Genomic DNA, 12,137 nt, shown 5'->3' on the forward strand with positions numbered 1-12,137 from the left:
ATCCCCCAAAAAAAAAAAACATGCTCGCGCTTTCAGCCGTGGGAGCGTTATAATGTTACGGTTAGTTCCACTATTTGTTGATAAAAGACTAGCAGCTAAAGAGTTGGCAGTGAGTGGTGATGATTAGTTGCCTTCACTCTAGTCTTCCACTGCAAAATTAGGGACGGCTAGCGCAGATAGCCCTCATGTAGCTTTGCGTAAAAATTCAAACAAAACCACTTTAATATGACCCAGCATGGCCAGGTGGGTTAAGGCGTTCGATTCGTAATCCGAGGGTCGCGAGTTCGAATCCCAATCGCATCAAACATGCTCGTCCTTTCAGCCGTGAAGGGATGTTATAATGTGACAATAAATCCCACTATTCATTGGTAAAAGAGTAGCCCAAGAATTGGCGGTGGATGGAAATGACTAGCTGCCTTCCCTCTACTCTTACACTGCTAAATTAGGAAAGGTTAGCGCAGATAGCCCTCTTGTAGCTTTACGCGAAATTCATAAACAAAAGCAAAACCACTCAATAGAAAATTTAAAAACACATGGGAGACTGACATGAAATATTTGTTTAGTCACTTTCTTCAGTAATCATTACGGCCCACCTTGACTCGTAATATGAGGATCCTGGGTTCGAATCCCTATCACACCAAACGTGCTCGCCTTTTCAGCCGTGAGGGGGTGTTACAATGTGACAATAAATCCCACTATTCATTGGTAAAAGAGTAGCCCAAACGTTGGCGATGGGTGGTGATGACTAGCTACCTTCCTTCCAGGATCACACTACTAAATTAGGAACGGCTAGCGCATATATCCCTCGTATAGCTTTGCGAGAAAATTCAAGAAACGAACAAAAAAGAAGCAGTATTAATTGACCCATGAAAGCACAGAAGTAAATATCTTGTTATTTAATCAGAACAAATGCAGTACACTTCGTATAAGTAAACCGACTAGCTGGTGTTGAAGACAGATTCACTTAATCTCTGATAATCACGTGTGATCTGCTCCTGTGTGTTTGTACCACTGCGAACGACAATACTCAAAATTCTAACGTCACATACAGAAATGTTTACATTTCTTAATCTATTTGTCGAACTTCAACTGATAGGTTTATAGAACAACAACCAGAAAGTCCACACTTATTTCACAAGTTATTTAACTTTATTTTAATTCATAATTATTTGAAGCTTTTTACTTAAGAATTGCTTTTCGTTTTATTCTTTCTTAAACACTACTCGATAGGCTATTGATGATTCAGGTATTAAAACTCAAATTTAGCGTCATAAGTCCTCAGACTCTGAGGCACTGAAATATATATCGTAAACAGTAAAATATGTCTGTTATTAAAACATATGAAATACCTCTCATATTACCAATACAGTACTTTCTTTTTTTATAAAATTAAAGTTATTTATAATTAGCAATATACAACGAGAAATATTTACTTTCGTCACTGACACAACCGTGAAAACGAGCACTTCCTTCTAAGGAGTACAATATCATGTATTCGTGAAAGTTTGTGATTTTATTCACGTTTATAAAATACCAAACCTTGAGATGAAAATAACAGTTAGTTCACTACAGCTGCAACCTTCACTGAGTAGAAACCTCGTTACATAAAGCAAAGACAACATCAATTACCAAAATCTTTGTTACTATCATACTTCTTAAACCTGTCATGGAGCCCTAGTAGCTTTCTTTAAACTAGTGTTGCCTTCACTTCTTATAGCCTGTCCCCACCCCTAGTGACTCAATGATAAATCAAAGTAAATTAGTAGGCTTATAACGATAGAAATCGGCTTTTGATACCAAAGGTGAACAGAAAATAGATAAATCATTCAGAAGTTTTGTACTTTATAACAAACAAATCACTTCTCAGTATCTTGTGCTAAGGGTATGGAGAAATACACATTTTGGATTTTTATATCCTTAGATGTGTTCATATAAATTATAAGGACGAGTACTTGTAAGTAACTACGACAACCATTATCAGCGCTCCTAAAATATTTCGTTAAATTCCACTTTGTTGCGTTTACTAGCGTATTAGGACTTGTACACTGACGTGAACTTAGAGTACACAACATTCCCAAAATATAGGTAAAAATCAGGTTGATTACTTTCCTAATCAGTCATTACTCTTTAATGTTTGGATTGAAGTCTGATAACAAAGCATGCATCATTGAAAAACGCTAATTTTCGATATCATTGGTAGAAAATGAAAAGTGCAAAATTAGATCCGAGTTCCAGTTCTGTATACATCTCAGTTTGTACTGATACCTGGAATACTGGTATTGTTGTTAACCTTTTTATGAACACGTAAGAAGTGCTCTCTACTGGCCCCAAAAAACGTTTGCTTGGAAATTTCTTTTTTAGTCCTAGCATGCACTGCGCACATTTTTTCCGCTTCATCTTTTAACAAATGTTGAACAGATTTGGTACCAAAAGCATCTCTTAATAGAGCTTTCAAAATAAAACACATTTTGTGGTAAAAAATGCATAACAAAAACATAAAAATATACAAAACTTGTATGTGTAAACATAAGCACTCAGAACGAAGGGTAATAAGTATAGACTGTATACGTAGCTTGTGTTAACAACATAAAGCTACACGAGGGCTATCTGCGCTAGCTCTCCCTAATTTAGCAGTGAAAGATTAGAGGGAAGGCAACTAGTTATCGCCACCCAACTCTTGGGCTGTTCTTTTACCAACGAATAGTGGGACTGACCGTCACATTATGACACTCCCACGACTAAAAGAGTGCGCATGCTTGGTGTGACGGGATTCCAACCGTCGACCCACAGATTATGAGTCGACCTTCCTAACCACCTGGCCATGGAGGGCCGCTCCTATAAACCAGCTAGAAGGAAACGTAAGTTAAACAATGTGTTCGATGTTTCATAATTATTGTACCTGATAACGAAAGAAATCACCATTTGTAAAACTTTGAACATCTGCACTCGTTTTTAACTTATATAATTTTTAGGTGTTGTTTCAGAACGATAGATTTTAAATAAATGTAAAGTAAGGATGTTAAATATTTCTGAAAAACATTTGATTACGTACTAAATAGACAACGCTTATTCATATAAGTATAAATTTAGAATAGAAGGTTTGAAAATTATAAACTCGTGAAATGCATAAAACTTTACCCCCTCCTCTTCCCAGTGGCATAGCGGTATGTCTGCGGACTCACACCGGCATAACCCAAGTTTTTATACCCGTGATGGACAGAGTACAGATAGCCCATTGCGTAGTTTTGTGCTTAATTGTAAACAAACAAACAAAATATAAAATTCGTTATCCCTAAAACGTATGTTTTAGTGACAACTTTGAGCAAGAGAAAGTCTACTAGGTAAAGTTCTCATAATTCTTTTTTAAATTTAGTGTTCAATTTCTTGCTTCGAGCTATCCGTGATCTGCCCATCAATGAAAGGAGATCATATAAACAGCCCCCCGCTGGTGCAGCGGTAATTCTTGGGATTTACAACGCTAAAAACAGGGGTTCGATTCTCCTCTGTAGACTCAGCAGATAGCCCAATGTGGCTTCGCTATAAGAAATCACGCACACACACTTGCTCCGAGAAATGTAATGGAACTCCTAAATTATTGTTTTGGTGTTGATGAAGAATCTTCACAAACCAAATCTGTTTTGCTCAGAACCATTACATATTGACTTGCAACATGCTCGTGACGTCTAGAAGTTTTCGTAATTCATAAAAACAATAATTGTTCAACATAGATTAATCTACTCTAATCCTAACTAAAAGAATTGCAAGTGCCGCGGCTATTGAGGATTTCCTCTTGCATTTGGGTTGACTATAAAATTTTTAGATGACCTCTCTTTCTGACCACTTATTTTTACGAGGAATCCTATCATGACTCAACCACAACTTTTACGCAAACATTAAATTCTCGTGCATATTGTCTAGTTTAACACTCAAAACAGGTCTTTTGATGATACATTACCCTATTTAAAAAAACAATAAACATTCACCAAAGTCCTGACTCAAACGGAGTGGAGAACTTACTTTCAAAATGATTTCTGTGCAAGGGTTGAATCGAGTTGTATTCCTCGAAAGTCCTAGCTTGTTTGTTTTGGAATTTCGCACAAAGCTACTCGAGGGCTATCTGTGCTAGCCGTCCCTAATTTAGCAATGTAAGACTAGAGGGAAGGCAGCTAGTCATCACCATCTACCGCCAACTATTGGGCTACTCTTTTACCACCGAATAGTGGGATTGACCGTCACATTATAACGCCCCCACGGCTGGGAGGGCGAGCATGTTTGGCGTGAGACGGGCGCGAACCCGTGACCCTCGGATTACGAGTCGCACGCCTTACGCGCTTGGCCATGCCAGGCCCGAAAGTCCTAGCACCAACTTATCATTGAAAAGCTATTTTACTGCTTTTTACACTTTGCTGGATATTTGATTTCCAAAACTGTCTATAATTAAATTAACCTGATATGAAAAAACAAGTCTGATTTTAGACATCAGTTTATTCCTAGAGTTGTGGCATACGTACTAAATTTTAATTTTGTAATATTCTAGCATCCAATACCTAAATTAAGTTAAAAATGTTTTAGTTTTAAAACAAACTTATGGCTTTTCTGATTTCGTTCATCATCGCGAACGACACAGTTTATAACTTTTCATCATCAAACTTGTTAGTATGGTGGAAAAGAAGCGTTTGTGACATTTGAGGCAACGCCTTTTAACCACAAACCTAAATAAAGAAGGAGACTAGAAATAACAAAAACATGTATATTTCAACATTATTTAATGATTACGTTGGTGGATGAGCACTACGATACTGTGACTAATTTTTTTAGGTTTTTAATTAAATAATGACGCAAGAAAAACAAATAAAACTCTTTATTCAACCACGCCCACTGTAGCTCAGCAGTAAGCTTCAGGGCCTATTTTATTAAGGTACTTGTTTCTTTGGTGTTTGGGATATTTGTACTGTGCCCACTATTGATATCATAACCATATTTTTAACATTCTAGGCCCTCAAACTTATCGTTGAGCCAATCGAGGGTTATCGTTCCTAATTTTTAAGTGAGAAACAAAGCGAAAGACAGATAGTCAACCCAACTCACTGCCAACCATTGGACTACTTTTTTACCAACGAATAGTGGAATTGACAAACACATTATAACGGCCTCACAATTGAAAGAACGGGCATGTTCAAGGACGGGATTCGAACTCGCAACTTTAATATTGCGAGTTGAGTGCACTGACCATCAACCCATGCCAAATCGGTTGGAAGTCCAAGAGGTGACAAAACTAGCAACGTGATTACTCGTCCCATATTGGTTCCATCTACGCTTATTAATAAAGCAGTCCAATTAAGGTAAAAGCAGACAAGAAAACTGACTTGTTTGTATAAATAATAGTAATGTTGGTGAAAAAAAAAAAGACATACCAACTGAAGTTACTTTAGTGTTTTGCTTGAGAACAGTCCATAATTTTATCGCGATTATGTGATTTAAAAAAATACCAATGTAATTTTGAATTAATTTTAGCAAATTCCTCAATGAAGATTAAGAGGCGTACGAGGAACACAAAGAGTGGGGAGAGAGATACTAGGCCAAAAACATAAAGACCTTTTCATCTCCACAAAACATTTAAGAGATTTTCTTTAGCTTTAATGAAACTTGTTAAACGAAAGTATTGAAAACGTAAGAGAACAAAAACAAATAATTCAGCTTACGTCACAGTAATGAGCTGCTGAGTTATAAATGTTATGCGTGAGGTTTTGCAACTGAAAGTAATTAAAATACAGTGGACTACTTGAAATATCGTAGTGGTCATTAACAAACAAGGTGGTGACATTATTTGAAAATGCTGTTGTGGTTTATTTCGGTTGTTATAAGTAGAAAGCTACACGATAGCTATCTATGCTCTACCCACCAATGAGAGGAGATTATATAAATAGCCCCCCACCCCTGATAGTACAGAGGTAAGTTTACGGATTCACAACATTGAAATCAGGGGCTGGATTCCCCTCGGTGGGCTCAGCAGATAGCCCGATGTGGCTTTGCTATAAGAAAACAAACAATCATATAAACATAGTACTGGTATGTACAGATGTAAAACAAACAGAATAAATGTTTAATTGTTTAACGTAGATTTTTTTTTCGTGATATTTATAACGTATGTCCTGTAGGAGAGTGAGCCGTATGCCGGACGTTTGTGTTATATTACATCTTAGTGAAAATGATACTAATAAATAAAAATGATACAAGTAATATAACAGCTTTAGATAAAACCTGTGATGGTTTTATTGCTTTGAAATTTTTACACGTAATTCCTGTAAGCTGAATCCGAAAATGAAATCCATTTTTCTCCATCAAATACCGATTTTTCACAAAACTTCATATGTGTTTTTACACAAGTGAGTAATTTTCATTGAAATCGGGTCACATTTTGTTATGCTTGAGATGCTGAAAACCACTGGCCAGAGATCTCTTTAAAGTCTACACCAAGAAATATATGAGTGTCTTATCGATCGTTCTAGAACCCAAACATAATAATACAAAATGTTCATTGTGGTAAAATAAATAATAATTTGGTCTAACTAAGAGCTTTTTCTTCCCGATTTGTAAAAAATCCTTATGTGATAGAAAAATATATAAAAATTATTTTTCATCTTTGCGTAACTAAATTATGGAAATCCATCATCAAAACCGAAACAACTTTTACGAAGCTTAAATTCGCAGGCCTCTGTAATTTTCAGGAATACTTTCTTTAATAGACCTATACGCTGTTTTAGCACCAGAGCTCAAAACACGGATGAGTATGCAACATGCGAAGCCTTTGCCAAAGCGTTATTTACAACAGTAATTTAAGAGAATATATGATGCTTGTGTCTGCTCTTGGACTACACTTTTACCAACGAAAAACGAAATTGAGATGAATTGTAACACCCTCAGAGACCAAGCATACATGTATTTAGTGGCAGGATTCGAACTTGTGACCTGCTGGTTTTGTGAGTAGTACCTCTAATCACCAAGCCATGCTAGGTCTAAGATCAGTGGTTTGTATGATGATTGTGTTTTGTTATCTTTCACTTTACTGCGTACAACATAGATACTGAGTGAATGAATACAGAAAAATGATTTTGCATTTTGCTCCTTAGTAGCCCAGCGATAAGTCTGCAGGCTTATAACGCTAAAAATTAGGTTTCAATACCCGTGGTGAACACAGCACAGACAGCTCATTGTGTAGCTCTATACTTAACAACAGAAGTAAACAACTTCAAGTTTTAATTGTTATTATTTTGCATGAAAATATTGTTATCTTATCAAACTTTACTAAGTAGTAAGTAGTCTTTTCATAATAATTGTTAAAGAAAATATAATGTAAATTCAAAAACATTGTATGTAACTCATGAAAGTAACGTAATTAAACGTTTAGTATTTATTAATTAATTACTAATGATGTAATAAAAAGCATGAGTTTGATTATTCTTACCTGAGTTTCATACTTGTGTAAATCCATTGATAAAGAGGTTTATACCAAAAATATTAACAATAGCATAAACTCATTTTGATCTGACAAAGGTCATTTGGTTTTTTTTAATGACGCAACGTTTATATCTCACATATAATTGTATTAGGCTGAGTTTTCGTTAAAAACAATGTTACAAACTTAACCCAAAATCGTACGTTTTGGTATTTACGTAGCTTGTATTTGTGTATTATCTTATAACAAAGCCACATCTGGAAAAACGGTGAATTCACCGAAGGGAATGGAATTCCTGATTGTAGCGTTGTAAAGGTCCAGTATGCCCAGATGGGTTAGGTCCGGCATGGCCAGTTGGGATAAGTCGTTTGACTCGCAATCCGAGGGTCGCGGGTTTGAATCCCCGTCACACCAAACATGCTCGCCCCTTCAGCCGTGGAGGTGTTATAATGTGACGGTCAATCCCACTATTCGTTGGTAAAAGAGTAGCCCAAGAACTGGCGGTGGGTGGTGATGGCTAGCTATCTACCCGCTAATCTTAAACTGCTAATTTAGGGACGGTTAGCGCTGATAGCCCTGATGTAGCTTTGTGCCAAATTCAAAACAAACAAACAATAGCATGTTAAGAATTTGCCACATGTTCCGCCAAAGTCGATTCACACTTTTTAAATTTGTCCACCGCATTTTGATGCTATTTTATTTTAACTTTTAAGTTCCCGCTTGTCTGTCAGTTATCACTTAGACCACAAGTACATGGAATTTTTTTCATATACCACATTTATTCTTTAATTCAATTTTATGTTTCAAACCATTAATTATATAATTTAATTTGAATTGAAAAGGAAATGTTAGTTGGCAATTAACATTTTACCTGATGACATTACCTATTTTTATTGACCACAGTGAAACAAAGAACAAACATGTTCTTTTCCTACCTCCCTTTTTGTTGTTTGTAATTTAGCACAGCTAGAAATTTAAAGTTTGTTTTAATATTTGCTATTCATCTTATTTATTTATTGAACATTACATCTCTGATATTTGGTTGACGTCTTCTATCAATAGCTATCTGTTTTAAGTACGATAATTCTCACATCTAATCCTCGTAATATCAAGAAATATTAATAGCCCTGTAAACAAAAGACGAAATTGAGGACATTTTTGTGACTGTCGATGGCACGATCTCACGTGTGGCGGTATGGTAACTAAGAATGACTTCCTGTACATAGACCGAAAGCTCCTCTCTCTTTTTACAGTTGGTTGTTTGGTGTTCTATGGCACAAAAATTAGGCTATCTGCACCCTTTTACACTAACACCTAAAATGTTTAAAAAACCTTCATCTTCAACTTCTAAAGTAAATTGTATAGTAGGGCTGATCGAATTCAAATGTTTATTTGTTTCTGAATTTCGCGCAAAGCTACACGAGGACTATCTGCGCTAGCCGTCCCTAATTTAGAGGGAAGGTAGCTAGTCATCATCATCCACCGCCAACTCTTAGGCTACTCCTTTATCAACGAATAGTGGGATTGACCATCACATTGTAACGACTTCACGTTTAATATTTACTAATTCATAACTAATAACGTAATAAAAACACGAGTTTGATTATACTTACCTAAGTTTCATACTTGTGTAAAATAAAAAGGTTTATACCAAAAATATTAGCAATGACATAAACTCATTTTTATCTGACAAAAGTCATTAAAATTTTTTAAAATGACACAACGTTCATATGTCACTTATAACTATATTATCACTGTATTAGGTTGAGTTTTCGTTAAAAGCAATGTTACAAAGCTAACTCAAAATCATACGTTTTGTTAATAGCCGGGTGATGCTGGGCCGAATTCAGAGACCTTTGAAACTCAATTAACGTGTCATTAATTAACGGTCTATTATTTTAATGTTTTTTGCAAAAAGTCTGTTGTTGAGGTAATGAAGAACGGCGCCGTGGCTTAGTTGGTTAAAGCGCCTGTCTCGTAAACAGGAGATCGCGAGTTCGATTCTCGCCGGTGCCTTTAAACGGCTTATCAAATTAACTTCATTTTTGCCCCACGCTGGTGCAGCGGTAAGTGTCTAGAGATTTACAAAGCTAAAATCATGGGGTTCGAGGGGGGTGGGCTCAACAGATCGCCCGATGTGGCTTTGCTGAAAAAGAATACACACACGTCATGAGAAAAGTTATTAGTCCTTAATTATTTCCCGACAAATTAGTGTTGAGTTTACGGACTTACAAAGCTAAAGTTCGGGGTTCATTCACTGTAATGTGATTTTACCTTGAAACAAACGTGTTTTTTTTATTTAATTCTGTCCTATTTATTCTTCTCATATGGTAATTCTACTTACAGTGTTTATGTTTATTTTAAGCGTATAAAAATACACATATTGAATCAGTATCAACGGTAGTAACATCCTTTTCAGGAACGTCAACAGAATGTTCCTGGTGATGACAAAGAACGTAAGTAGTAAAATAATCCTTCGTGGACAACGAGTCTGGTGTTGACAGCCAACGCGTATAATCCCAGTGCATATGCAGTTTCAGCTAAAATTCCTTACCAATATAATATATTCACTCATTAGAGGCGTAATACCGAATGGTTAATAGCAATAATGAAGGTCGCGATATAAATAAACGTCTTAGTTAAATGGGTAGAATGGTCGCATTATAAAAAGATGGAAGATAATAAGATAAATGGTTGCTAGTCGCATTTACAGTTAAGTGACAAGAAACGATTATGATTCTATATATATATATATATATATATACCTTTCTCTATTACGAAAACAGAGTTCCGGTTTTATAGCTATTCCAAGAAAGAAAAATAAAATACATGTAGCATTTGGCATCTTTGTGTTCAATCCTGAATCTTACTCGAAATATAAATATCATGTCGATTACCCATTTTGTATTTTTTGTCGACGTATCCAAGAAATATATAGATATTCATAGTTGGTTTCAGCCGTATAATTGTTCAGTACTGTGAGAATACAGAACCTTAAGAAACGTGAATCACTTGGCAAAGATATTCTAAAACACTTTTTTTGACGACAGTTTTAATTACTGATAAATTAGCTTTGGAAATAACAAAGCCTTCTTAACCTGAAGATGACCTAGGAAGGTCGAAACGTTGCGAACTCACACTACTAGGAATTGGGTTTCGATACCCCTAGTGGCTTTGGTTTAGCTTCAAACGAAAAAACAAACATTCTTGCTGATAAAACACAGCTATTATAAACTTGAAACCAAAACCACGATTAAGAGGAAAAGTAACAGAAGCACCTATAAAATACAACGTGTAGATAAAATATTATAATTAATACTAGATAATGGTGTTTATACTGGGGAACTAAAATATTATTATTAACACTAGATAATGGTATTTACACTGGGGAACTAAAAATATTATAATTAATACTAGATACTGCTGTTTACACTGGGGAACTAAAAATATTACAATTAATACTAGATAATGCTGTTTACACCAGGAAACTAAAAATATTACAATTAATACTAGCTAATGGTATTTATACTGGGGAACTAAAAATTTTATAATTAATACTAGATAATGGTATTTACACTGGGGAAGTAAAAATATTATAATTAATACTAGATACTGCTGTTTACACTGGGGAACTAAAAATATTACAATTAATATTAGATAATGCTGTTTATACTGGGGAAGTAAAAATATTACAATTAATACTAGATAATGCTGTTTACACCAGGGAACTAAAAATATTACAATTAATACTAGCTAATGGTATTTATACTGGGGAACTAAAAATATTATAATTAATACTAGATAATGGTATTTACACTGAGGAAGTAAAATATTATAATTAATACTAGATAATGGTATTTATACTGGGGAACTAAAATATTATAATTAGTACTATATAATGGTATTTACACTGGAGGCCTAAAATATTATAATTAATACTAGGTAATGGTGTTTATACTGTGGAACTAAAAATATTATAACTGTTTGTTTTTTGAATTTCGCGCAAAGCTACTCGAGAGCTTTCTGCTCTAGCCGTCCCTAATTTTACAGTATAAGATTAGAGGGAAGGAAGCTAGTCATCACCACCCACCGCCAACTGTTAGGCTACTCTCTTACCAACGAATAATGGGATTGACCATCACATTATAACGCCCCCACGGCTGAAAGGGCGAGCATGTTTGGTGTGATAGGATCTCGAACTCGCGACCCTCGGATTACTGGTCGAGTGCTTTAATCATCTGGCCACGCTGTGTCCAATTCATTGATAGATGTTTCAATGGAAGATCATCCTCACGAGGCACTGGTTTCATTGAAGATGCATTAACTGGATATTTAATGTGTTATTTAGTTCTCCTGGATATTCATAAATATTATTCAATCAAGAAAAACAGACAAACGATCTTTGCGCCTACGCCGTATCATGGGAACTGCAAATGGCACATTGGATATTTTTTATTCAACATTTGTGTTTTTCTTGTTCACCTAATTTACGTCCAAAGTAATGGTTGTAAGCTGCCTTTATCTTGTGTGTAATGCTTTTCTTTCGTGAAACTGTAATATATTTTCCACAATTGTAGCAAGAACTGTTTGAAGGATTTTTGCATTTTCGAATTTTCTTGAACTGGATTCAGTAAGCATTTTACAAATATACAATAATTTGTTTACAGAACTAAAGTTTAAA

The 12,137-nt window shown here is 35.3% G+C and overlaps 1 non-coding gene across 1 annotated transcript; it reads left to right on the forward strand.

Moving 5' to 3' along the window:
• Window positions 1-9,398: 9,398 nt before the first annotated feature.
• Window positions 9,399-9,472, forward strand: TRNAT-CGU (transfer RNA threonine (anticodon CGU)). The gene has a single exon. It is a non-coding gene; the product is annotated as a tRNA-Thr (tRNA).
• Window positions 9,473-12,137: the final 2,665 nt, after the last annotated feature.

This window comes from Tachypleus tridentatus, chromosome 7 (assembly GCF_004210375.1).
Source record: "Tachypleus tridentatus isolate NWPU-2018 chromosome 7, ASM421037v1, whole genome shotgun sequence".
Lineage (NCBI taxonomy): Eukaryota > Metazoa > Arthropoda > Merostomata > Xiphosura > Limulidae > Tachypleus > Tachypleus tridentatus.